Genomic DNA, 26,196 nt, shown 5'->3' with positions numbered 1-26,196 from the left:
TAACTAAAAAGCTTTCCTTTATACAATAGAAAAGTAGATATATAATGGAAAACAATCACTTGCAAAGTAATAGAAATTATAAAATATCTAGAAATAAATTTTATCCCAAATGCCTAGATATATATGAAAAAAACTATAAAACTACTGAATTACCATATTAAAAAAATTTTTTTAATGTTTATTTATTTTTGAGAGAGAGAGATATTTTTGAGAGAGAGAGAGACAGAGTGCAAGCCGGGGAGGGGCAGAGAGAAATGGAGACACAGAATCCAAAGCAGGCTCCAGGCTCTGAGTTGTCAGCGCAGAGCCCGACATGGGGCTTGAACTCATGAATGGTGAGATCATGACCTGAGCTGAAGTCAGACGCTTAATCCACTGAACCACCCAGACACCCTAGGCATACCATATTCTTGGTTGAAAAGATATTTCTTTCTTCTAATTTAGTCTATCAGTTTAATGAAATTCCAATAAAAGTCCAATAGAATTTAAAAGATTTCCTTTTAATTTGACCTTGGATATGATAATAACCTCTTTGGACTTTAGTGTAAGACTAAAGTGATCAATGTTTAAGACATTTCGGAATTATGAATAATGGCCTTAAAATGCTCATATATTTTAACTCAGTAATTTCACTTGTAAGAGTTTATATTAGGTAAGTAATTGGGAGAGGACCATAAATCTCCATGTCTAAGAATGTTTGTTAAAGTTTTATAAAAAAAAAATTGGCAAAAGACAATGAGGTATTTAGCTTAAGCACATTTTGGCATGAACATAAAGTGAAATATTACATAATTATTAAAACCTCTATTTCAAATACTAATTAATGGAAAAAATAAATGTAAAATTACATTAAGTATTTCCATTAAAGTACACACATACATATGCAAAGAACATCTGTAGGTCAAGAAAATATATAGGATGTTTCTAGTAGCTATCTCAGGATGGTGATGTTGTAAGGTGTGGGTTCAAATCTCATGTGCTAGCTGTGAGATCCTGGCTTAATGGTACTGTTACTTGAAGTCTTAATTTCCTCATATGTAAAGGGAATAAAATGTTTTTGTGAAGGTGGAAGTAGTTAATATATGTGAAGCTTAGCATTTACCAGGTGCTCACTAAATGGTGTTTAGTATCAATAATACTATAGATTTCTGTATTTTATAAGCCTTTTATTATTTAAAAGCCTGAGATATATTTGATGTATAGCATTATGTAAGTTTAAGGTATACAGTGTATTAATTTGATGCATATATATGTTGCAGTATGATTAACACTGTAGCATTGGTTAACACCTTTAACATGTCACCTAATTATCATTTCATTTCATTGCAAGAAAATTTAATATCTAGTCTCTTAGCAACTTTGAAATATATAATACAGTATTATTGACTATAATCACAATGGTGTGCGTTAAATCTCCAGAACTTACTCATTTTCTAACTGCAAGTTTGTACCCTTTGACCAACATCTACCCATTACCCCCTGCTCCCTAGCCACCATTCAACCCTCTGTTTCTAGGAGTTTGGCTTTTCTAGATTCCACTTATAAGTGAGATGATACAGTTTTATCTTTTTCTGTCTGATTTATTTCTTTTAGCATAATGCCTTCCAGGTCTGTCCATGCTGTCACATTTAAACATTGCAGATTTATTAATTTCATGATCAGAAACGAATGATGAATATTACACATTTTCAAAAGAGAACATTCAGAAAGTTGAGGCAAAATGAAAAACCAATTGCGAGAAGAATTGGGAAATGAGCAGAAAACACAAAATAGACCCCATGATGTAGGAGCCTTAAGTATACCAATTTAAAAGGGAAATAATATTTTTTGAGTTATTTTTCTGTGCTTTGGGTATTGTGTATGTATAATTCAGTTTAGTTTTTGATATCACCCCGTGAGACAGGTACTATTCTTATCATCATTCTACAGATGAAGAAACTGAGGTACAGAAAATTTAATGCATCCAAGGGTATAGAGCAGCAGAGTGGGGCTATGAAGCAGTTTATATCAGTTTAACTACTGGTATAGTTAACTACTGATATAGTTAACTACTGATAGTACAGGCAGACTACTTTCTCAAGGATGAATTCTGCGTGATTCATGTAGCATACGAGCAAATGAATTGCTTAGGATAAGCACAACAATTCTTGATTCTGAGACAAGAAATACATTTCTCCTGAATGGCCTCATGCTGTTGACACTGCTCAATTCCATGATGAACATCCTCAAAAATACCCTTACAGCAGACATACTGACAAGTTTCATAGGACTGTTTATTATAATGTCCTTCAATGTGATCCTCTGGCCTTGCATTTAAGCCCAATTCACTATAAAACAAACAAACAAACAAACAAACAAACAAAAAAGGCTTTTTGTTTTAGAAGAGTCCATAAGAAGAGAGTGGACTGGCCTTGCATTTAAGCCCAATTCACTATAAAACAAACAAACAAACAAACAAACAAACAAAAAAGGCTTTTTGTTTTAGAAGAGTCCATAAGAGGAGAGTGGACTGGACTGATTGATGGAGGGATACTGACACACTGAGATATCATTAAAATAATTCTCTTTTGTACTGAAAAATCTTCAAACTAACTTAGAGGAGTTAAAAATGTTATGGCTTTGCCATATACTTGAAACTCAAACAGGACTTTAAAGGGGCAAGAAATCTCCCAAGACATAGGAATAAGATCACAATTAGTTTCTACTATTCTTCAACAATTTTGTTATGAGAAAGATTCAAAATGTAAGATGTTGACTGAAATAACCTATAAAAAATTGCATGTAGTTGTGAACTTGGAAATTATCTTGTTGATTTGCAATTGGAAAAATGATATTCACTAATTTGGGATAGCATATTGAATAATTAATTCAGTTGTCATACATAGAGTTTAGGTCTTTGTCACAAGTTGTCACTCTCCAGAAGCAGACCTTGAGATGGAGTTTGGGTTCAAGATGTGAAAGCAATGGGGATGTAGCAGGATTGTTCACATTGGGGCAAAATGGCCTGACATTTATACACATGCCTTGCTCAGCTTCTGGATGTGAGTTGCCCTGGGAAGGGTGTGATCTGGGGAGAAGCAGCTCTCCCAGCTGAGGCCGATCCTGAGGGAGCTGGCCCTGGGCGCACTCTGTTGACTGCATGTCCCGCAACTGGGCATCAAATCTTCCCTTTAAAGAGGATCTGAGTAATTAATTTCCATCCCCATACACATATGATAAAGAGTTCTCTAGCCTATTTAAAGAGATAATGGAACATTAGATTTTTGCATAAGTTTTGAATCTGAGGTAGGAAGTGACCTTGAAAAATTTGGGCCTTATTTTGTCTGCTTTATAACTGTAGCCGATAATCTATTTCTTTAATCTCTTGATACACATTCAAGCTGAATGAAGAATCTTGCTTGTTGTAGCTTCCTAGAAGAATGTGGTTGATTTGTAGTGTGATTAGCAGGTGTCTCAGTCTGCTTGGGCTGCCATAACAAAATGCCATAGACTGAGTGGCTTAAACAACATAAACTTATTTCTTACATTTCTAGAGGTTGGGAAGTCTAAGATCTAGGTTTTGGTGAGGTAGTCTTCACTCTGCAGCCTCTTCTCTTGTCTTGTATGTAGCCACCTTATCTTGCTGTGTGCTTATGGTGTCTTTCCTCAAAGTATATGCATGAGAATGAGAGAGAGAGAGAGAGAGAGAGAGAGAGAGAGAGAGAGAGATTACTGCCTTCCTCTTTTTATAAGGCCACCAGTCCTTTTGACTTAGGACCCCACCCTTATCCTTAATAACCTCCTAAAGACCTTATCTCCAAATACAGTCACAGTGGAGATTAGGGCTTCAACATATCAATATAGGAGGGACACAATTCAGTCCATAACAGTTGGTAAGCATTAGAAGAGCAATGCTTAGAACAGGGTAAGCAAACTTTTTTGGACCATGGGCCAATAAACAGCCACTGGCCCATTTTGTGTGGCCCATGAGCTTGGAATGATTTTCCTATTTCTAAAAGATTACAGATAATACCCCCAAAGAATAGTTTGATGGGCACTGTATTTGACTCACATAGCTTAAAATATTTACTGTCTTGGGGCGCCTGGGTGGCTCAGTCGGTTAAGCATCAGACTTCGGCTCAGGTCCTGATCTCGTGGTCCGTGAGTTCGAGCCCTGCGTCGGGCTCTGTGCTGACAGCTCAGAGCCTGGAGCCTGCTTCAGATTCTGTGTCTCCCCCTCTCTCTGACCCTCCCCCATTCATGCTGTGTCTCTCTCTGTCTCAAAAATAAATAAAACATTAAAAAAAATAAAAAAAAAATATTTAGTGTCTTATTCTTTACAGAAACTCTGCCAATCCCTGGCCTAGAATCATGACCAGACTTACTTTCAGATATTCTGGACCTAGTTTCTGCAGCTCAAAAAGTGAGAACTCGAAATTATTTTTATTGCATTCCTTAAAAGGAAGGGGTTACTCTGTATATCAGTTGAACAGGAATTATTTCGTAATTGGACAATCAGAGTGAGAGAGTCAACCCAGATGAGGCCTTTTAAATTGGTTTTCTAGTCACTTAGGGCTTTTTGTTCTCTCTGTTCTGGAGAATGATGCCACATACACTTGATATGACAGATATGATATGATGTGATATGATATCATTTGATGTGATAGAGACAGCTTGGAAGGTCTGGTTAGGGAGAATGCTCAAACCAAATTGGGTTCCTAGGAGATTGGTAATAATGAGTGACAGGAATGTCAATGAGTGATGGAAGTTTAGATGATACTAGAGTAGGAAGCATAGATGGTAGTCTAGTTAGGACCCCAAGAAAAGAGGGAAGACACGAGATGAGAAACTATTGATCGTGCTGTGGCTAATAATTTCAGAAACCCAGATATTTCTTCGTGCTTTGGGTCAACTATTTTGGTGAAATTTTGCTTTGTTCCTTTGAGTCAGTGAAAAGTTACTGGAAAATTATAGGCCATTCACATTCAAAAGGCTTTTACCTTGTTGGCCACAAATGGTCTGTGCTACACCAGTCTTCAGGATGTCCAGTCTCTAACACTTTGCTATCCTGGAAAAAATAAATAATATTTAAAGGATAATTGGGATTCTCTAATACAGAAAAAGAGTAACAGTCCAAATGATCGGATAAGATAATCTGTGACTGATGGTATAGTTGTAGACTGGGCCACGAAATCAAGGATGAATTCATCTGTAAATTCAAGGCATACTCAACAGAGGCATAATTTCAAATCTAGTATGTTTAAAGTACACATCTTTTAAAATTTTTCAGTTATAATTCCTATTTATCTTTTAGGTTATGAAAGCAACCAGGAATTCGAGACATTGACTACAACTTAGCTGAACAAGAACTTCAGTCTTGTAAAAATGTAATTTTCTTCACGGTAGAATTGATATTGTTACAGCTTTGAGTTTCATACGGTTTCACCGAATTTAAACTTGTTTAAGCTGAAATCCCCGTTGCCTGACAACCCCATAAGTGCATGCTGGGTGTTGACTATTTGGAGAGAACTCCTTACTTGATCATTTGGTTCAGTGACCTGTGTTATATATATTTTTTCTCTTCTCATGCCTTATTACCCATTTAAAATACTTTCATTAGAACAGAGAACTGTGTACATTTTGTTCTTGGGTTTTTACTCAGCTAGACTCAACTACCTCCTCCTAGAGAAAATTTCACACAAAGGAAAATGAAAACTAGCAGAAGTTTTATTTATAAACTGATATATATATTTTTACCAGCTGGATTTCAAGGGCATTCACACAAAACGTACACATTTCTACATTAGCTATGCCAAAGTGAAGGTGCCAGAAAAGAAGCCAGCATAAACTTTCAAAATAAGGGAAAATTTACTGAATATTAAAGGTCATCTGGCAGCCTGAAGAGTTGCATAGAAAAGGTCAGGTCCTATAAGATGCAGAATGTAGAGGGTACATGCAGCTGTCCAGGTGTTTTGCCTTTAAGGATGGCAGACAGTGGACAAGGTTAAAGTAAAAGACAATATATCTTGAATGTTTTGCCAGAAGAACAAACTTACCCCTATTATGCTTGTTGAACATAATAGGACTGGAAAGAGCTTTTCTAACTGGAATGTGGTCAACCATGGTGGGAGAGGAAAATGTGGTGCTCACAGTAGATGCTGCCATCCATCCTCAGCTGTTTTCTTCTAACTAAAGGAAATGGCAGGTTATGAGTTCTGCAACAAACAAAATCACAGGAGAGTAAAGGCTTATCATTAGCAGAAATGTCTGGTCAGTGGGAATGCAAGCTGGTGCAGCCACTCTGGAAAACAGTTTGGGGGTTCCTCAAAAAACTAAAAATAGAACTACCCTATGACCCAACAATTTCACTGCTAGGCATTTATCCACGGGATACAGGTGTGCTGTTTCGAAGGGACACATGCCCCCCACCCCATGTTTATAGCAGCACTATCAACAATAGCCAAAGTATGGAAAGAGCCCAAATGTCCATCGATGGATGAATGGATAAAGAAGATATGGTATATATATACAATGGAGTATTACTCGGCAATCAAAAAGAATGAAATCTTGCCATTTGCAATGATGTGGATGGAACTGGAGGGTATTATGCTAAGTGAAATTAGAGAAAGACAAAAATCATATGACTTCAGAGAAAGACAAATATATGACTTCACCCATATGAGGACTTTAAGAGACAAAACAGATGAACATAAGGGAAGGGAAACAAAAATAATATAAAAACAGGGATGGGGACAAAACAGAAGAGATTCATAAATATGGAGAACAAACTGAGGGTTGCTGGAGGGGTTGTGGGAGGGGGGATGGGCTAAGTGGGTAAGGGGAATTAAGGAATCTACTCCTGAAATCATTGTTTCATTATATGCTAACTAATTTGGATGTAAATTAAAAAAAAAAAAAAGAAATGTCTGGTCAGGGGTTTTGGTTCTTAAAAAAAAATTAGAGTATAATTTTAAAATATTGTATCCTGTGTTGGCTCAGATAAATTTTTGGTTAAGTTTTCCTTTTTTTTTTTTTTTTTTTTTTTTTTTTTTTTTTTTTTTTTTTTTTTTAACGTAAGCAATTCTCAATTGTCCATGATATTGTGGTCAGGGAAAACATGGGTAACAAATTCAAGGACAGGAAATTTTTAGTCCTTAATAGGCCCCATTAATTCTGTATCCTCCAGCATTAACCTATGACCTTCACCTGGTGATGACTGTTTCATTTCTTTTTACTTCTTTGTTCATTAAAGATTCTTGTGGATAATGAAATAGAAGAACAGGGACAGAAGGCCTCCATGATTAATCAATGAACTGGGTAAACAGTCCTCGCAACTGAGAATTTATTAGGTAGTGAAATACTGTATTTTAAGTACTGACTATCCAATTTTTAAGTCCTAGCCTTGTTTTAGAGCCTCAGCCTTTAATTTTTCTAGCAAGTTGGTACTTGGACAATATAAACTCTTAGTCCTACCCAAGGAGAGGCTATTATTTCAAATCATGCAATACATTTCATGAAAGTACACATTAGTTTTAGTTTTTTAAGGGAAACAACTAGTGCCATTCCCCCCCTCCTTCATTAGGGAGATAATTACTGAGGTATCTTTTATGTCTAATGTACTGTCTACAAAATAGGTAATGAAGTTTCAGTGTCTACCAACTTGCAGAAGAGTACCTGCCATGCCTTGTATGGGGTTTGTATGCATTTACATGCATTAAACAATTTAAAAAAGGAAAGACTCCACCAAAAAATTGGTAGAACTGATGCATGAATTTAGTAAATTTTCAAAAAAACTAACATACAGAAATCTGTTACATTTTTATATACCAATAATGAAGCAGCAGAAAGAAAAATCAAGGAAGCAATCCCATTTAATTACATCAAACCCATAAGATACCCAGGAATAAATCTAAAAAGGTGAAAGACCTGTATTTTGAAAACTATAAAATGATGAAAAAAACTGAAGATGACACACAAAAAAATGGAAAAACATTCATGCTCATGGATTGGAAGAACAAATATTATTAAAATGTCTATACTACCCAAAACAATCTATATATTAAATGCAATCCCTATTAAAATACCAACAGCATTTTTCACAGAGCTAGAACAAGCAATCCTAAAATTTGTGTGGAATCAGAAAAAAAAAAACCCTTATAGCCACAGCAACCTTGAAAAAAAAAAAGCTGGAGGCATCATAATTCTGGAGCTCAAGTTATATTACAAAGCTGTAATCATCAACACAGTATGGTACTGGCATAAAAAAACAGACTCATAGAACAATGGAACAGAATAGAAAACCCAGAAATCGACACACAACTATATTATCAACTAATCTTTGACACAGCAGGAAAGAATATCCAATGGGAAAAAAGAGTCTCTCCAACAAACAGCTTTGGGAAAACTTGAAGCAACAGGGAAACAAACCAGACCACTTTCTTATACCATACACAAAAATAAGTTCAAAATGAATTAAAGACCTAAATATGAGACAGGGAACCAGTAAAATCTTAGAGGAAAACCATTAAAATCCTAGAATCCTAACTTCTTTGACATCAGTTGAAGTAGCTTCTTATTAGATATGTCTCCTGAGGCAAGGGAAACAAAAAAATAAACTATTGGGACTTCAGCAAATAAAAAGCTTCTGCACAGTGAAGGAAATAAGCTACAAAACTTAAAGGTAACTACGGAAAGGAGAAGATATTTGCAAATGACATATGAAGGGTTAGTATCCAAAATCTAAAAAGAACTTACCAAACTCAACAGCCAAAAACAAATAATCCAGTAAAAAATGGGAAGAGATATGAAAAGGTATTTTTCCAAAGAAGATATACAGATGTCCAACAGACATCTGAAAAGATGCTCAACATCCCTCATTATCAGGGCCATACACATCAAAACTACAATGAAATATCACCTCACACCTGTCAGAATGGCTAAAATTAGCAACACGGGAAACAAGAGATGTTGGTGAGGTTGTGGAGAAAGGGGAACCCTCTTACACTGTTGGTGGGAATGCAAAGTGGTGCAGCCACTCTGGAAAACAGTATAGAGGTTCCTCAAAAAATTAAAAATAGTACTACATCATGATCCAGCAATTGTACCACTAGGTATTTACCCAAAGGATATAAAAATACTAATTTAAAGGGATACATGCATCTTGATGTTCATAATGGCATTATCAATAATAGCCAAATAATGGAAAGAGTCCAAATGTCCATCAGCTGATGAATGGATAAAGAAGATATGGCGCACACACAAACACACACACACACACACACACACACACACACACAATGGAATATTACTCAGCCATCAAAAGAATGAAATCTTGCCATTTGCAGTGACGTGGATGGAGCTAGAGAGTATTGTGCTAAGTGAAGTAAGAGAAAAGCAAATACATATGATATCCCTCATATGTGGAATTTAAGAAACAAACAAAAAAAATGAGCAAAGGGGAAAAAAGAGAGAGAAAGGCAAACCAAGAAACAGACTCTTAACTATAGAGAACAAACTGATGGTTATCTGAAGGCATGTGAGTGGGGAGATGAGTTAAACAGGTGATGGGGATCAAGGAGTGCACTTGTCATGAGCTCTGGGTGTTGTCTGGAGGTATTGAATCACTAAATTGTACACCTGAAACTAATATTATACTATGAGTTAACTGACTGGAAATTGAATAAAAAGCTAAAAAATATGAAGCGAAATAAGTACAGTAAAAAAAACCCAGTTACTGCTATGGCTAAAAAAAGCAATAAAAAAGGAAGCAGTGGTTATTATGTCTAAATTTTTGTGGAATTTAAACAGCTTAGCTATAAAATGATTAAAATGAAGTGTCCTGGGAGCACTGGTTAAAAATATTAATTGGTAATAAGAATTTTTATTTACTAGTACTGCCTTTAGAGTAGTTTGTTCTAGACTCTTCAGTATGACAGGTCCTACAATATGTCATCCTCATCTTTTAGACCATGAGCAAATGTCTGCTGCCACCTACAAATGAGTTTTTTCAACTTTAGTTGAGATTCTCCTGAAAGCGACTTCTAGGGTTCTTGGTACTTGTGTACAGAATAGTGCACCAACTTAATGATTGTGTGTTCTAAATCCAGCTGATTTGAAACTCATTGTTGTATGAAAAACTGCATTGGATGGACTCCTATGTTTGTAGCTGCTCCTGCCTATTTTGGTACAATTATAATCATGAGTTCTGGGTCCTTTTGAGCTCGTGTCTTTACGATTTGAATTTTAAGTGTGCTAAACTGGACTTCTACTTTCTTAAAAAAATTTTTTTTAATTCTTTATTTTTGAGAGAGAGAGAGAGAGAGAGAGAGACAGTGTGCGGGTGGGGAAGGAACAGAGAGAAAGGGAGACACAGAATCCGAAGCAGGATCCAAGCTCTGAGCTGTCAGCACAAAGCCCAACACCGGGCTTGAACTCATGAACCACAAGATCATGACCTGAGCCGAAGTCAGATGCTTAACTGACTGAGCCACCCAGGTGCCCCTGTACTTCTACTTTCTGATGAAATAGTTATGCCGACTAGAATCAGTTTACATTAGACAGTCCATAGAGAATGTGTTGTTATCCTGCAAAAAAATTATACTTGCCTTAACATCAGAAGTATGTTCTCCACTAATGTGACTGTCAAAATTTTGGAATAAAGATAAAATGTAGAGGTGAATGAATATAGTTTCTCAGATCTTTGAGCCTGAGTGACATTTACAGAGCCTACTCCCCATTTCAAGAAGTTGAGGAGGGGAATTCAACTGCTCCAAACTAATAGTAATACTCCCTTAACATTTATAATCCTTGGCACTTGCTACTCAAAGATCAAGGACATTTAAATTGGCATTATTTTGGTTTCTAAATTAAAGAGGAAGTAATTTATGAATTTCTCTCTTGGACTTTTTTTTTCTTTCAAAAACCACATAGAAAGGTAGAAAGAATTCTATAATGAACCCCCATATACATCTCATCCAATTAAAACCGTATTAAACCCATGGGTGAGTTTGTTTTACCCATCCTGGGTTATTTTGAAGCAAATTCCAGACATAAATTAATTTATTTTTTTTTTTCATTTTTTTTTTTAACGTTTATTCATTATTGAGACAGAGAGAGACAGAGCATGAATGGGGGAAGGTCAGAGAGAGAGGGAGACACAGAATCTGAAACAGGCTCCAGGCTCTGAGCTGTCAGCACAGAGCCTGATGCGGGGCTCGAACTCACGGACCGCAAGATCAGGACCTGAGCCGAAGTCGGACGCCCAACCGACTGAGCCACCCAGGCGCCCCAATTTCATTTTCTTAAGTACTGAAATATGTATGTCTAAAAACCCCTTCCTATTTTAATATGAAAGAGGAGCGACAGGTTATCAGTTCTAAAAAAAACCTAAGGAAGTGTTTATCATTAACATGTTTTTATTTCTCTTGGGTAAATGTAAATGCACATTAGTGGGATTCCTGAATTTTATGGTTAGCATATGTATAACTTTGTAAGAAACTTACAGATCTTTTCTAAGTGAATGTAGCATTTTGCATATTCACCAGCAATGTTGAAAAGTCCCATTTGCTTCACATATAGGTCAATCCATTAGTATTGTACAGAAATGCAACGGGTTTTTGTATTTTACCTTGTACCCTAAAACTTTGCGAAATTTATTAGTTCTAACAGTTTTTTTGGTGGTCTTTAGGCTTTTCTATATATAATATCATGCCATCTTCAAAGAGTGACAATTTTCATCTTCCTTTTCAATTTGGGTACCTTTTATTTCTTTTTCTGCTTAATTGCCATGGCTAGGACTTCCAATACCATGTTGAATAAAAGTGGGGAGAGTGGGCATTTTTGTCTTGTTCCTGATCAGATAGGAAAAGCTTTTGGCTTTTCACCATTGAGTATGATTTAGCTGTAGACTTGTCATGTATGGCCTTTATTATGTTGAGGTATGTTCCCTTTATACCCACTTTATTGAGAGTTTTTATCATAAATGGCTCTTGAATTTTGTCACATGCTTTTCCCACATCTGTTGAGATCCTCATGATTTTTTTTTTAAGGTCTAAAAATTTTATTTTATTTTATTTTATTTTTTTTAATATATGAAATTTATTGTCAAATTGGTTTCCATACAACACCCAGTGCTCATCCCAAAAGGTGCCCTCCTCAATACGAGATCCTCATGATTTTTATCCTTCATTTTGTTAATGTGGTGTATCACATTGGTTGATTTTCAAATGTTGTACCATCCTTGCATCCCTGGAACAAATCCTTCTTGGTGTAGGATGCGTTTACTCTATTGGTGGTTTGCATTCTTAAATTTATTCTAAGTAAGAATTGTGCACAAAACAGGCATATTATTTTCACACAAAAACTGGCACCGCAATAAAAATATTTAACACTTTTGCCATGAAACTCAAAAGATATTTGAAAAACTTCTCAAGATGTTTACTTTAAGTCACTGGATTCTTTAATATTTGTAGTCCATGCTTGCTCAATTATAATTTATAAAGTATATTACATTTATATTGCTCATTATACTATCCATTATGCTTATTATATCTTTAAAACTTTTCTGAAAATTTTATGTTCTCCAAAAAATAACTTTTAAGTAACTTATGTAGCTCTCAGCAGTACTACTATAAAACCAAAATTGTGTTTTCAAATAGCAAGTACTCAAGCCACACCATTTCTGATTACAGATATAATGAGCATTCAGTTTTACAAATGGCTCTCTTTCACTCCTTGCTCCTATTTTAATATGCCAACCATCACTGATATCCCAGAGTTTTCCTGTAACAGATTCATCCATAGCTTTGGGCAATAATTCTTCCTGTTTACAATTTCCAAAGTACTTTCCTGGACACAACTTCTGTCTCAGGTGAAGAGGCTAAATATTAAGCTGAAGTCTGGGCACTTTCTACTGGGGTTTTGAAAAAAGCCCATGACACCAAAGTCAAAAGTGTTTTGACCAACAGTGGAATATATATGTATCTACTGAGATTAGTCTGTGAAATACCAGGGTGTAATATGTTGACAGTAATATCTGTGCCTTCTAAACCATGGGCTAGTTCTCTGGCTAAAAAAAAAAAAAAAAAAAAAAAATGTTAGCCAGTTTGTTCCAACTGTAAGAAAAGGTGTTTTTTTTTTTTTTTTTTTTAATGTTCATTTATTTTTGGGAGAGAGGGAGAGAGAGAGAGAAAAAAGAGGGGAGGGGCAGAGAGAGAGAGACAGAGGTCCCAAATGGGCTTTGCAATCACGGCAGAGAGCCTGATTGGGCTGAAACTGAAACTGACCGATGCTTAACTGACTTCAGCCACCCAGGCACCCCAACAAAGTTTTTATTTAGTTTTGTTGACATTTCAAGTCTTCGTAGTTGATGTCTCCATATTTATAAGGTTTGGAAAAAACTACCACAATTCTTCTTGGAGCTGACCTTTTGAGGAATCCAAGGAGAAGATTTGTGAGTAGGAAGTGCCCCAGATGGTTCACTGCAAACTGTGTCTCAAACTCATCTTTGGTCTTCATATACGAGCAATGGAAGATCCCTGCATTGTTGATTTAAGACGTCCAATCGAGGCTCTTCCTGGAGCATCCCCTGACAGAAAACATGCACCGAGTGCAGCCTGGCCAGGTCCAGCTCCTTGACCACCAGCTCCCAAGCCTCATGACCTTGCCAGCACCGGCTAGGAGCCTGGTTTGGCAGAGCTCTTGGTGGAGTTGACCTGCCGCCTCCTGGGCTTGCTGGTGTAGATGCAAGTTTGCCGCTGCTCACGACCACCCATGCCCCTAGGCACAGCATTTCGCCACATGATCAGCACAGCCTTCTAGTGCATGAGGTCAGAGTCCTAGCCTCTGTGCAGCCACTGGAAACTGGGCCCCACCCAGTGTGGCCAGGAGGGCTGCTACTATAGCCACTGGGCCGAGGGGGCACCGGTCCCAGAGCAGGACTTCCTCTTTCAATGTATTGTGGACCTGGGTTTGTTTTTACCTGGTGAAGATTTTTGGATTATGTTTATCGGGGATATTGGCCTGAAATTTTCTTCTCTTGTGGTGTCCTTGTCTGGCTCAGGTATGAGAGTAATTCTGACCGCATAAAATGAGTTTGGAAATATTCCTCCTGGTTCTGTTTTTTGGGAAGTTTGAGGATTGGTGTTAGTTTTTCTTTAAATGTTTGGTAGAACTCATTAGTGAATCCATCTTGTCCTGGCTTTCTGTTTGTTGAGATGTTTTTGATTACCAATTTAATCTCTTGACTAGTAATCAGTCTATTCAGATTTTCTATTTCTTTATGTGATAGTCTTGGTAGATTGTATGTTTCTAGGAATTTATCCATGTCTTCTAGGTTGTCAGATTTGTTGACATATAATTGTTGTTGGGAATATTTCTTGTGTTGAAATTTTCTGATATTGATGTAACCATGCTAGTGTTTTCCTGATACATCTTTTTTCATACTTTGGCCTTAAATTTTCTATGTTTAACTTTTTTATATTTCTTTTTGTTTTGTTTATTTATTTTGAGAGAGAAAGAGAGAGAGAGAATGAATATGAGTTGGGGAAGGGCAGAGAGAGAGGGAGAGAGAGAATCCCAAGCAGGCTTCTGCTGTCATCAAGGAGAGCCTCACTTGGGGCTCGATCCCACCAACCCTTAGATCGTAACCGGAACCAAAATCAAGAGTCAGAGGCTCAACCAACTGAGCCCCCCAGGTACCCCTAACGTATATTTCTTATGACCAACATATAGTTGACTTCTATTTTCATGCAATCTGACAATCTTTGCATTTTGATTAGAGTGTTCAGGCCACTTAAAATTAATATAATTATTAATACAATGAGTATATATCTACCAATTTGTAATTTTTTTATTTGTCCCATCTGGTTTTTGTTCATTTCCCCCCTTTTTATGCCCTCATTTGAACTGAATATTTTAAATGATTCTTTTTTTCTTTACCATTGTCTCAGTTATGCTGCTTGTTTATTTTTCCTGTGGTTGATCTAGGGTATACAATGTATATCTTTATCTTAGCATAGCCAACCTTCAAATATTGTTATGCCCTCAATATAAAGAACCTCACAAGAGTATATTTCCATTTACTCCCTCATCTCTCTCGTACTATTATTGTCTTACATTTTACTTCTACATATGCTGTAAACTCCACAGTACGTTGTTATTAACTTTGCTTTTAAGAGTCAGTTGTCTTTTAAGGTGACTAAAAATGACAAATAAATTTTGAAAATATTTGCTCACATACTTAGCATTTCAGATTCTCTGTATTTCTTTTTGTAGATTTAAATTTCTAAATAGCATTCTTCTCCTTTAGCCTAAATAATTTTGTCAATATTTCTTGTAGTGCATGTCTGCTGGCAATGAAACCCATCAACTTTTGTTTGTTGGAAGTGTTTGTTTTGTCTTTCCTTTTGAAAGATATTTTTCCTGTTTTTTGTTTTGTTTTGTTGTTTTTTGCTTTTTTTGTTTTTTGCTTTCAGCACTTTAAAAATTTACTTTATTTTATAGACCTTACCCAACTTGCAAACTAGTAGAGTTCCAAAGAGTACTTTATTATTCACAGCACAGGTATTAGGTAGAGTATGAGCATTCTCCTTAGTTCCAGTTCTCACACTGGTGATGTGATGCAGTCCAGGAGACATCTGAATGTTCAAGTAAGTAGTGTTATAGACAAGGTCCCTAAGCTTAGGTAACCCAAATCTTTATAATGAGCAGGAAGCATGCCTTTGCTTTGCACTAGAGAGTGGTAATATCTCTACCTTCTAAGACTGTAAGCAAACCTACCTTTTTGTCTAGAGGGAGACAGTCTATCTTCTAAGGTTGTTTGCTATGCAAACATCTTTCAAAACAATTCAGAACAAAGATAGCATCTCTGGTTGTAATGTAGGAATGTGAGAGACCCAGGGACAATTATTTCCCTATGATATATAGTTTTAATCAATTTTGGAAATTTTCCAGATAATGTTTTTTAAAATATTCTTTTCTGATGCCCTATTCCTTTTAGAACTACAATTAGATAAAGTTTAGAATGCCTGATGTTTCTCCACATGTCATTTTGGCTGTGTTATTTTATTTCCAGTCTGTTTGTACTCTGTGATTTATTTTGGGTAATTCCTATTTCTATCTTTTCAAGTTTACCAGTCTTTTCTTCTGCAATATCTAATATATTATCAGTCTCTTACACTGTAGTTTTTATTGTAGAGATTTTTTTGTAATCTCTAAAATTTCTATTTGGCTGTATTTTATATCTTACATTTATGTCTCCATAATATGCATGTTTCTCTCTACCTTCTGGAACATTTAGAATATATAGTAAGGGTTTTAAGACTTTTATCAGTTAATTCCATCATTTCTGTCATTTATGACTATTTCAGTTGGTTGATTTTTTTTTCCCCTGGTTATTGCTCAGATGTTTCTGCTTCTTTGCTTGCCTCATAATTTTTGATTGGATGCTAAACATTGTGAATTTTACATTCTGGAGTCCTAGACATTATTTCATCCCTTTAGGAAGTGTTGGACTTTTTTTTCTGACATGCAGTTATTTGTAATCTATTTGGCCTTTCTTTGGCTTGATTTTAAGTTGGTTAGAATGGGTCAAGAGCAGTGTTTAGTCTAGGATTATTTTCACTTCACTAGTTAATGTAATACCCTCAAGAGAATTTTATCTGATGCCAATGTATTGTGAGGTCTTTCCACTGTGGATGGTGGGAATATAAACAATTCCTGGCCCTAGTGAATTTTGGTTTGTTACTTTCCATTGGTTCTTTTACCACCCTCATCTTCTTATTCATATATATATGTGTGTATGTATGTATGTATGTATGTTCGTGTGTGTGTGTGTGTGTGTGTGTGTGTGTTTAGATTCAAGGGAATTGGATCACTCTGTATATTTCTGAGTTTCTCTCTCTCTGTAGCTTCTTTCTCTATGACTGTGCCTCAGAAGCTGTAACTGCCTTGGCTTCTCTGGACTCTGATCACTATCTCTTCAACTCATAAAGGCTGTAGGGCTTTATCTGGATTCTCCCTCCCTGCAGGACCTGAACAATTAGGCAGTGACCTGGAGGCAATGGTAGGGCTAACCTCATTTGTTTCTTCACTCTTAAAGATAACTACTCTTCACTATCTATTGTCTAATATCTAAAAATTACTATTTTATATAGTTAATCTGCTTGTTTATGTTAGAAGGGAAAATCAAATCCTTTTTACTTTATTATGTTTGGAGGCAGAAGTTTGTCATTCCTTCTTAATTTATTAGCTCGGATAATTCTAAAAGAGTAAACTCCTTTCATCAACTTGGTTATCCTGAGTATAGTCTATATATAAAAGGTTAGATTCTTTACTCATTTACAAAATGACACGTTTCTTAGTACATCCTAAAGGACAGAAGTGGGTTTTTTAAGGATTATGTATTCATAATAATAGCTTTGATGTTTTAATATTGAAGTTGTTATTATCATGGATGTTCAAATTATCTCTCCTTTCACCAGTGCTAGACTCTTCAGTTTGATGCTTGTATCCTTTTGACACAATTTAATAGTCTTTGAATACTATCTTGCTTTTCTGTTATGACAAAATCCAATGTAGATGCTAAGAGACTCCTTGATTCCTTCAATCGTATCTCCATTAATTTTATCTAGTCTGGAACTACTCATATAAGAACAATTTGGAGATGGACAAAACTGCCATCATTATAGATAATTATTCCACATGTTCTGAAAGTGACAGTACATTACAATCTATCAAGTTCTGAAAAATGGCTGGGATATTACACAAATCAAAGGGCATCATTAGGTAATGAAATCATACAACTTTGGATAATTCAGATATGGGTTATTTTTTGGACAAAAGGAATAAGAAAAATGGAACTCAAGATAAAACTGAATGGAAAGATGATTATAGAGGGTCTGGGAAGAGTGACAGAAACATAGTTTGAAGGAATGAAATTAAAAGCAGAGATATATAATGCAAAGGGTATGTTTAAAATGGTAGGCAGATGGGGCACCTGGGTGGCTCATTTGGTTAAAACATCCAACTTAGGCTGAAGTCATTCATGATCTCACAGTTCATGAGTTCAAGCCCTGCATCGGGCTCTGTGTTGACAGCTTGGAGCCTTGAAGCCCGCTTCAGATTCTGTGTCTCCCTCTCTCTTTGCCATACTCCTCTCACACTCTGTCTCTGTCTCTATCTCTCTCTCAAAAATAATAAATAAACATTAAATAAAATAAAATGGTGGGTAGAAGGCAGAGCCTGAGGGTCCCCAAGGCACTGGAGCTCTTAGCAGGAGGAAGCCATAACTGTACTTGGGAAACCTCATTATATTCATGATGGCACCATAATAAGTGGATTTGGGTAAATGAGGCTGATGATGAATGACATGAAGTTACATTAATCTGACCCATGTTTCTTTGTTATAGATCTCCAACCAATACAGAGACAGAACATTCTTCTTTGATAATCAAGGTATTCTCTGAATGGTGTTAGAATTTTGTTCCTCTAATTTCCCCTTTTATAATGTGCTGTTCAGTCCTTTTATGATAGCGCATTCTTTCTTCACGCAAGGCACCACATAATTAATAAGGTTAAATGGCTAGAATCACAATTTTGTCACATTTCCTTGAATTTATACCTTTATACTTAGGCTTTTGGATGCACTTGAAACTGTCAATCTGAGATTGAGAGTCTCTTGGATGGTGTTGTTGGTAGAGATGACGTCTTATCATTTCAGTTTGATTCTTTTATTTTTTTTTTAAATCAGGTATAATTGACATAAAATTATTTCAGTTTCAAGTATACAACATAATGACTTAATATTTGTGTATACTGTAAAATGATCAACACAGGAAGTCTAGTTAACATCCATCATCATACATAATTAGTTTTTCTTCTTGTGATGAGTCCATTTAAGATCCGGTCTCCTAGCTACTTTTAAATATGCAATATGGTATTGTTAGGTATAGTCACCATACTATACCTTACATCCCCATGATTTATTCATTTTATAACTGAAAATGTATAACTTTTGGCCCCCTTCACCTGTTTTGTCCACTCCCCATCCCCACCACTGGTCTGTGGTCTATATCTGTGAGCTCACTTTTTTTTTTTTGTTTGTTTTGTTTTGTTTTGTTTTTTCTTTAGATTCCACATATAAGTGAGATCACATGGTATTTTTCTTTTTTTGTCTGACTTATTTCACTTAGCATAAGGCTCCCAAGGTCCATTCATGTTATCACAAATGGCAGGATTTCTTTTTTATTTTTATGGCTGACTGATATTCCTTTCTGTATGTGTATGTGTGTGTGTGTGTGTGTGTGTGTGTGTGTGTGTGTGTGTATATATATATATATATATATATATATATATATATATATATACACACACACACAGAACCATACAGTGGACCTAAGTGTCCACTGATGAATGAATGAATGAATGAATGAAATGGTGGTATACCACCATTTCATTCATTGATTCATTCATTCATTCATTCATCAGTGGACACTTAGGTTGCTTCCATATCTTGGTTATTGTAAATAATACTACAGGGAACATGGGGGTGCATATATCTTTTCAAATTAGTGTTATTATTTTCTTCAGAAAATACCCACATGTAGAATTGCTGGGTCATATGATAGTTCTATTTTTATTTTTTTGAGGAACTTCTGTAATGTTGCAGTTTAATTCTTCCTAATTGCACTCTCTGGTGGTAACTTAAACTTCAGATTAGGGATTAACACTTTCTGTTCTATATACCTTCATTATAGATATTTATAGGGTTTCTGAGAGTCAAATAAATAAATATTTATAGAGTATATACTGTTTCAACTTAATTCTGATACAAGCCTAAATGGAATCCATGTTGTAAACATCAATTATGTTTTATTGATTTTATTTTATTATAACACTTAGCTTTGTTCATAATTTCCTGGTTGTGTTTTGATTTTTATGTATTACCTTTGCCAAATAGGTATACTATATGGTATAATTTCACTCTTTATATTTTATTTTTTCTCAGTATTGGAAAATTAATTGAAAAAGGAAAGCTAAAGTAGCTAAGAAGGCATTTTATGTGTTTTTTTTTCTGTATTAATTTTCTTTTGGCTATTATATTGCTTAATACTTAAAGCGTTCTTCCATAAACAGACAATGATTATAAAGTAAGCCCATTTAACAACATGAATTTAAAATTCTGAGCCAAAGGTTGACTCCCCTTATTTTTAGCCATATATTTTTTTTTATCACATTACATTACTACATTTCTATTATTTGAATATATGGTTTTTCCTCCCATTTATGCTTTCCTTTGAGGATAGAAGTCTTACTTCAATTATAACAATTTAGGTGCATAGAATGCCTACTCATGGTACATATTATGGTAAGCATTTATAAAGATTATTTTATTTAATTCTTGCAGCAACCTCATAAAGATAGGTATTTTTATGATACTTAACAGATGTGAACATTTAGGATTAAAGCACTCTTGTAACTTTCCCAAAAATACACATTTGGTGTCAAACCTGGGCTCTCTGATATCAGAATTCATAATGTTATTGACTATGCTTGTGATAGGAATATTAGTGGGAGTGATAACACTTGTAGTTAAGCACTTATGGATTAAGTGTATAGATAGATAAGTGGATAAATAGAGATGTATTTAGATATAGACAACAAGAGAGAGAGAAAGAAAGAGAGAGAGATTATCGTTATGCTTTTAGTATATGTGCTGCCGAAGCGAGCACTATCATTATGCTTTTAAATGAGTCTTGGAACTTGCTGTTTGTAGCATTTACTTGGGGCACTGCATCAGTTTCTGATTTATGAATTCGGATACATGACATTATCTCCCATTTGATTATACTTTCATTTGAGGACAGGAGTCTTACTTTAATTGTAACAACTTAGGTGCCTACTCCTTCTTACTGTTAAAAGTTTAATTGAAAGCTGCTTGTAATGCTGAGGAAAGCCTGATGTACATAGACACTGAAATCCTCCACATTCACAGAGAGACTGTATTTAAAAAAAATAAATATATTAGTGAATTTGTAAAAAGTGAAATGATGCCATTTCTTTTAAATCATGGCTAATCTGGAAAATTGTTATATAATCATGCCTTTTAAATATTCAGTTTTTATATATCATCTATCATATTAACATAAACATAAAAATCAGTCTAGAAAGATATACAGCAGGTTATTAACAGTGGTTATTGCTAAGTGGAGGGACTAAGGATGTTTTCACTTTCTTTTCTTTTTTTTTCCTAAGTAAACACAATGGATATGTATTGGTACAGTTGTAGGAAGAAAAACAATAGAAGTTATTCTATATTTTATTTTATTTATTTATTTTTAAGTTTTTAAATTTACTTTGAGAGAGAGTAAGTACAAGGCTGGGAAGAGGAGCAGAGAGAAGGAGAGACAGAATCTCATGCAGGCTCTGTGCCATCAGCGCACAGCCCCATGTGGACTTGAACTCAAGAACCGTGAGATCCTGACCTGAGCTGAGATCAAGAGTCGAACACTTAATTGACTGTGGCACCCAGGCACCCTGAAGTTATTCTTTATTTTAAAGAACCATCCACATTATACATGATCCTTCACTCTGGCAGAGAAATTCAGGGCTGACCCTGTAGAGGTCATGGTTGGGGCTGGGACCATTTGGTGAGTGCAGTACTTGCTTAAGTGCAAGACTTAAAGGCAGGCCAGAAAACTCAGTAATGAAGATAGATAGATAAATAAATAAATAAATAAATAAATTTTATTTAAATATATTATTTATTTTATATTCAAATATATTATTGTATTTATATATATATATAATGGAAGTATAGCTGACGCAAAATGTTACATGAGTTTCAGGCGTACAGCATAGCGATTTAACAAGTATGCATGTTATGCTACTGTCACCACTAGCATAGTTACTCAGATGACAATATTTTAAAAATCAAAATTAACACAGAAAACTACAATGTACAAAGTATCAGTATGTTAAATAAAGGCAGGTTCACACAGGGCTGGCATTAGGGTGAGGTGGGTGGGTTGAATTGTGCAATTGTGGTATGGGACCCGGTGTTTATGATGCATGTTTATCTCAGAGCTTTCTGTGAATTGTGTTTCTTTAGGGCAAGAAAATTATACACTTAATTTCCAGGAATCATCCTTGGGCTGGACATGGCTCTACAATGCTTATTAATGTACCAAAAATAATATTCACTGAGTTTCCTGTAGTTCTGCCCTTGGTAGACTGGAGGTGTTTTAGAAACTGACTGTGGAGTAACTTGGCTGGTTATTTCTTAGCATATATAAAATACTGTTCCTCAAGCAATTTTTCAATGAACAAATCACTTTATAATAGCTTTGTACAAAATCATTTTTTGTGAAAGGAGAGAATAAGGGGCACTAAAAAAAAAGCATTTTGAAAGAGATACACGTGACTGAGCAGTACATATTGAAGTGGTCTTCAGGGAGTTCATGTTTTGTCTGTCTCTTTAGTGCTTTTAAATGGAGACGACAAAATAGACCCCATTCTCCATTTTCTGAGGTAAACATATTTAGTGGTTTTTGAGCAACAGAGGATTCTGATCTTTAAGGAGAAATCAATATGGTGCTCCTGTAGAAACTGCTTTCTGATGCAAAGAGAAGAACCCTAAATAGAGTTTTCATTTGGAAGGAAAACAGGTGGAGGAAAAAAATCATGAAAGAAGGTGAGAATTCATGTTTCAAGGATAATCTTTAGATTCATTTTTAAAATCTTAACTGTATGAAAATTTCCCCAGTCACATCACCATGGGGGTATCTATATTCTTGAACAGGTATAGGTTATTTAGAAGTTATCATTTTCTTTCTTTTTATTCAGAGTTTATTCTTTTCTGAGCAGAACACCAAAATGACGTCTTTTCTGATGTTATTTGACACATGAGAAAAACTACAAAGTGAAAAATACTGCAAGTTCCCCTTGCCAAATAACAACAAAGAATTTTTGATTAAGATACGTATACAACCTAAGTGTCTATCAGTGGATGAATGGATAAAGAAGATGTTGTATATACGTACAATGGAGTACTAAGCCACAAAAAAAGAAGGGAGTCTTGAAATTTGCGACAACACGTATAGACCTTGGGGACACTAAAGTTAAGTGAAAATGTCAGACGAAGACAAATACTGTATGATTTCACTTGTATGTGAAATCTAAAAAACAAAACAAGTGGCCAAACAAAATAAAACTCATAGATGCAGAGAACAGAATGGGGGGTGCTGGTTATCAGAGGGGAAGGAGGTTAAAGGATGGGTAAAAAAGGTGAAGGGGTCAATGGTGATGGATGGTAACTACTATGGTGATCACTTTGTAATGCATGCAAGTATCAAATTATTATGTTGTACACCTGAAACTAATAAAATGTTATATACCAGTTTTACCTCAGTTAAAAAAGAATTTTTGGTTAGAAATCCCTTTCCTATAATAAAATGAAAACCTGGATTTATTTTAATAATAATTTTTACAACTCAGTACTCCTGTGATAATCTGTCAGCAACATGAGACTTAGTAATTCAAAGGTTGTTTCTGTTAATTAGTTTTACAACTGGATGGCTTGACTCTCTTGCTGCCATACGAAAACTAGCAGAGATGAATATGTTATGCCTAACAAAATAAATAACTCTGCCGAATTTGAAAAATGGACTCAATTTGTCTTCTCTGTTTTCAGTGGCAGATGTGAGATGACAGCTAAATGAGTGATCAGTCCATTTAAGAGGAAAATGTATATCAATATTGCCATCCATTGCCATCGAACACACATACATAATTTGATAGGCTGGCATACTTCTGTAGGCAAGCGATATAAATGCCACTAAAATTATGGTAATCTTGATGTATGGTGAGGAACTTTGAGCCCTTGATCATTCATTTATCTAAGTACTGGAGATATTTACAAATAACTTCCGGGGAGAGTTTGGGCCTTGCCTTTGGACACTTTCTTACTCCCCTTCTATTCAAGACCTCTTTGGCAGGGTCTTCAACTATCCTCAGGCCAGGCGATTGTTAAAGCCACAGAGAAGGCATCACTTCCAGGTCCTTTCAGCCAATGTGAACACACACTCTCTCCTGTTCAACTTTCATTTACCCTGTACAGATTTATTGAAAGCTTGTGTCATGCAAGGATCTACACTGGGGGATAAGGCCATGTGAGTGAACAAAGGACTGTCAAATCTCATTTGAGAGAAAAGGAATTTATAGGAAAACATACAGACTGTGTATTCTTTGATAACAGTGATTCCAAGTCATTTTTGGAGTGACAAACCCCTCTGAGAATCTGATAAATCTACATAGGCATTGTTCCCTGAAAAATTCTGATGTGTACAAACTGAACTGAATTTCGCATTCAGCTTTTTGTACATAATTTTTTAGTGAGGGTGAGATGTGAGGGTATGGACTCCAGTTCAAGAAATGCTGCTGTAGCTGTCCTCCTATCCATCTATTCAGGAGCATACCACTTGGCCTTTAGGCCACCTGTCTTCTTGTGAAATTCTTTTTTTTTTTTTATCTTATTTTTAAAAAATTTAAAAAAATTTCCAGTTTTATTGACATAGAACTGACATACAGCACTGTGTAAGTTTAAGCTGTGCAGCATAATGGTTTGATTTACACGTATTGTGAAATGATTATCACAGTAGGTTTAGTTAACACCCGTCACCTCATACAGATACAATAAAAAGAGAATGTAAAAAAAGCAAAAATTTTTTTCCTTGTGATGAGAATTCTTAGGACTTACTCTCTTAACAGTGTTCCCATGTAGCCTACAGCAGTGTTAGCTATAGTCACCATGCTGTACGTTATATCCCTAGTACTTATTTATCTTATAAGTGGAAATTTATACCTTTTGACCACCTTCCTCCAATTAATTCCCCCTCCCCCATTCCCCACCTTTTGTAACCATGAGTCTAATCTCCTTTTCTATGAGTTTTGTCTTTTTTAGATCCCACGTATAAGTGAGATCATATGTATTTGTTATCTCTGACTTATTTCACTTAGCATAATGCCCTCAAGGTCCATCCACATTTTTGCAAATGGCAGGACCTTCTTGTTTTTTGCTTTTTGCTTTTGTTTTTTTAAATGACTGAATACTTTATAGCTGAGTTACTCTATAATGTTTTGCTGGCATGGGATACCATAACTTTGATGGACACTGACAACCCACACTGTGAAACTGGTATTATGCCTACTGGACAGGTGTCTCTGAACACTGCTCACTGTAGTTAAACTGTTGTTTTATTAAGAGCACCGGATAAATGTTTCTTCAGAACTAATACTACAAACATTTGCTTTTTGGGCAACTGGATTGATTTGTAATTATAGACATGGTGAATAAAAGCCCTTAGGCTTACAGAAACTACTAAAATAACCCATTCACAGAAGTGATGAAATAGCTAGAATCAGGGACAAAAACATCTGTCTGTCTTCTCCCTAGCGGAGCACTGGACATCTTCATCGCAGAATTGGACCCTAGAGCCTAGACACTCTATGGAAGAGAGAATGTCCTGAGTAGTATCCAGGGCTCCTGGTGACCAGCAGTAGATCTGACAGTCAGGATTGTACTAGTGTCTTTATTGTCACAATAGTTTGGTTAAAAATGTTATCTTTTTGTACAAAAGATGTTGTTGGGATTGCTACTTTTGCTTTTAGAAAACCATAACAATGAAAAGTCATTGTGTGCATGTGTGTGTGCAATATATCAAATAGTAAACTAAGGTCTAAAATCCCATATCCCAGGGTTCTCAACTCTGGCTGCACCTGGACGGAATTACTGGGTTAAACATACACAGGGCTTGGCCCCACATCCAGGAGATTCTGATGTGCATCTATGGTTGAGAACCACTGTCTGGGTTAGCTGAAGAACCTGTCCAAAGCCACTTCAGGAATATATTGGTTCTTTTAGATAAAAGAAGATCCTTGATATTCCATATATTGGTAATGAGTGGTAATTCACTGACCATGGAAAAACGTCTTGAAAATATTTTAGCCAGTATGTATGTGAGAGAAGAGAGGAATAGCTTGGTATGGTAGGAATATCATAGGATTTGAACCTGAGTTTGATTAATATTCGAATCTCCTTCTACCTAGCTAAGTAATCTTAGCCCTCTCTGAATTCAGCTACTTCTTCTGCAAAATGAAAATATTAACACCTCATTTACTGAGTATCACTATCAAATGGGGGAGCTTTGTCAGCTACAAAGC

General features: G+C 35.6%; 1 pseudogene; it reads right to left on the bottom strand.

Annotated features, from left to right (window-relative positions):
- Positions 1 to 2,868: 2,868 nt before the first annotated feature.
- Positions 2,869 to 26,196, bottom strand: part of LOC113601506 (uncharacterized) — an 85,790-nt pseudogene continuing 62,462 nt past the window's right edge.

This window comes from Acinonyx jubatus, chromosome B3 (assembly GCF_027475565.1).
Source record: "Acinonyx jubatus isolate Ajub_Pintada_27869175 chromosome B3, VMU_Ajub_asm_v1.0, whole genome shotgun sequence".
Classification (NCBI taxonomy): domain Eukaryota; kingdom Metazoa; phylum Chordata; class Mammalia; order Carnivora; family Felidae; genus Acinonyx; species Acinonyx jubatus.
This window is presented reverse-complemented; position numbering and strand designations above follow the sequence as displayed.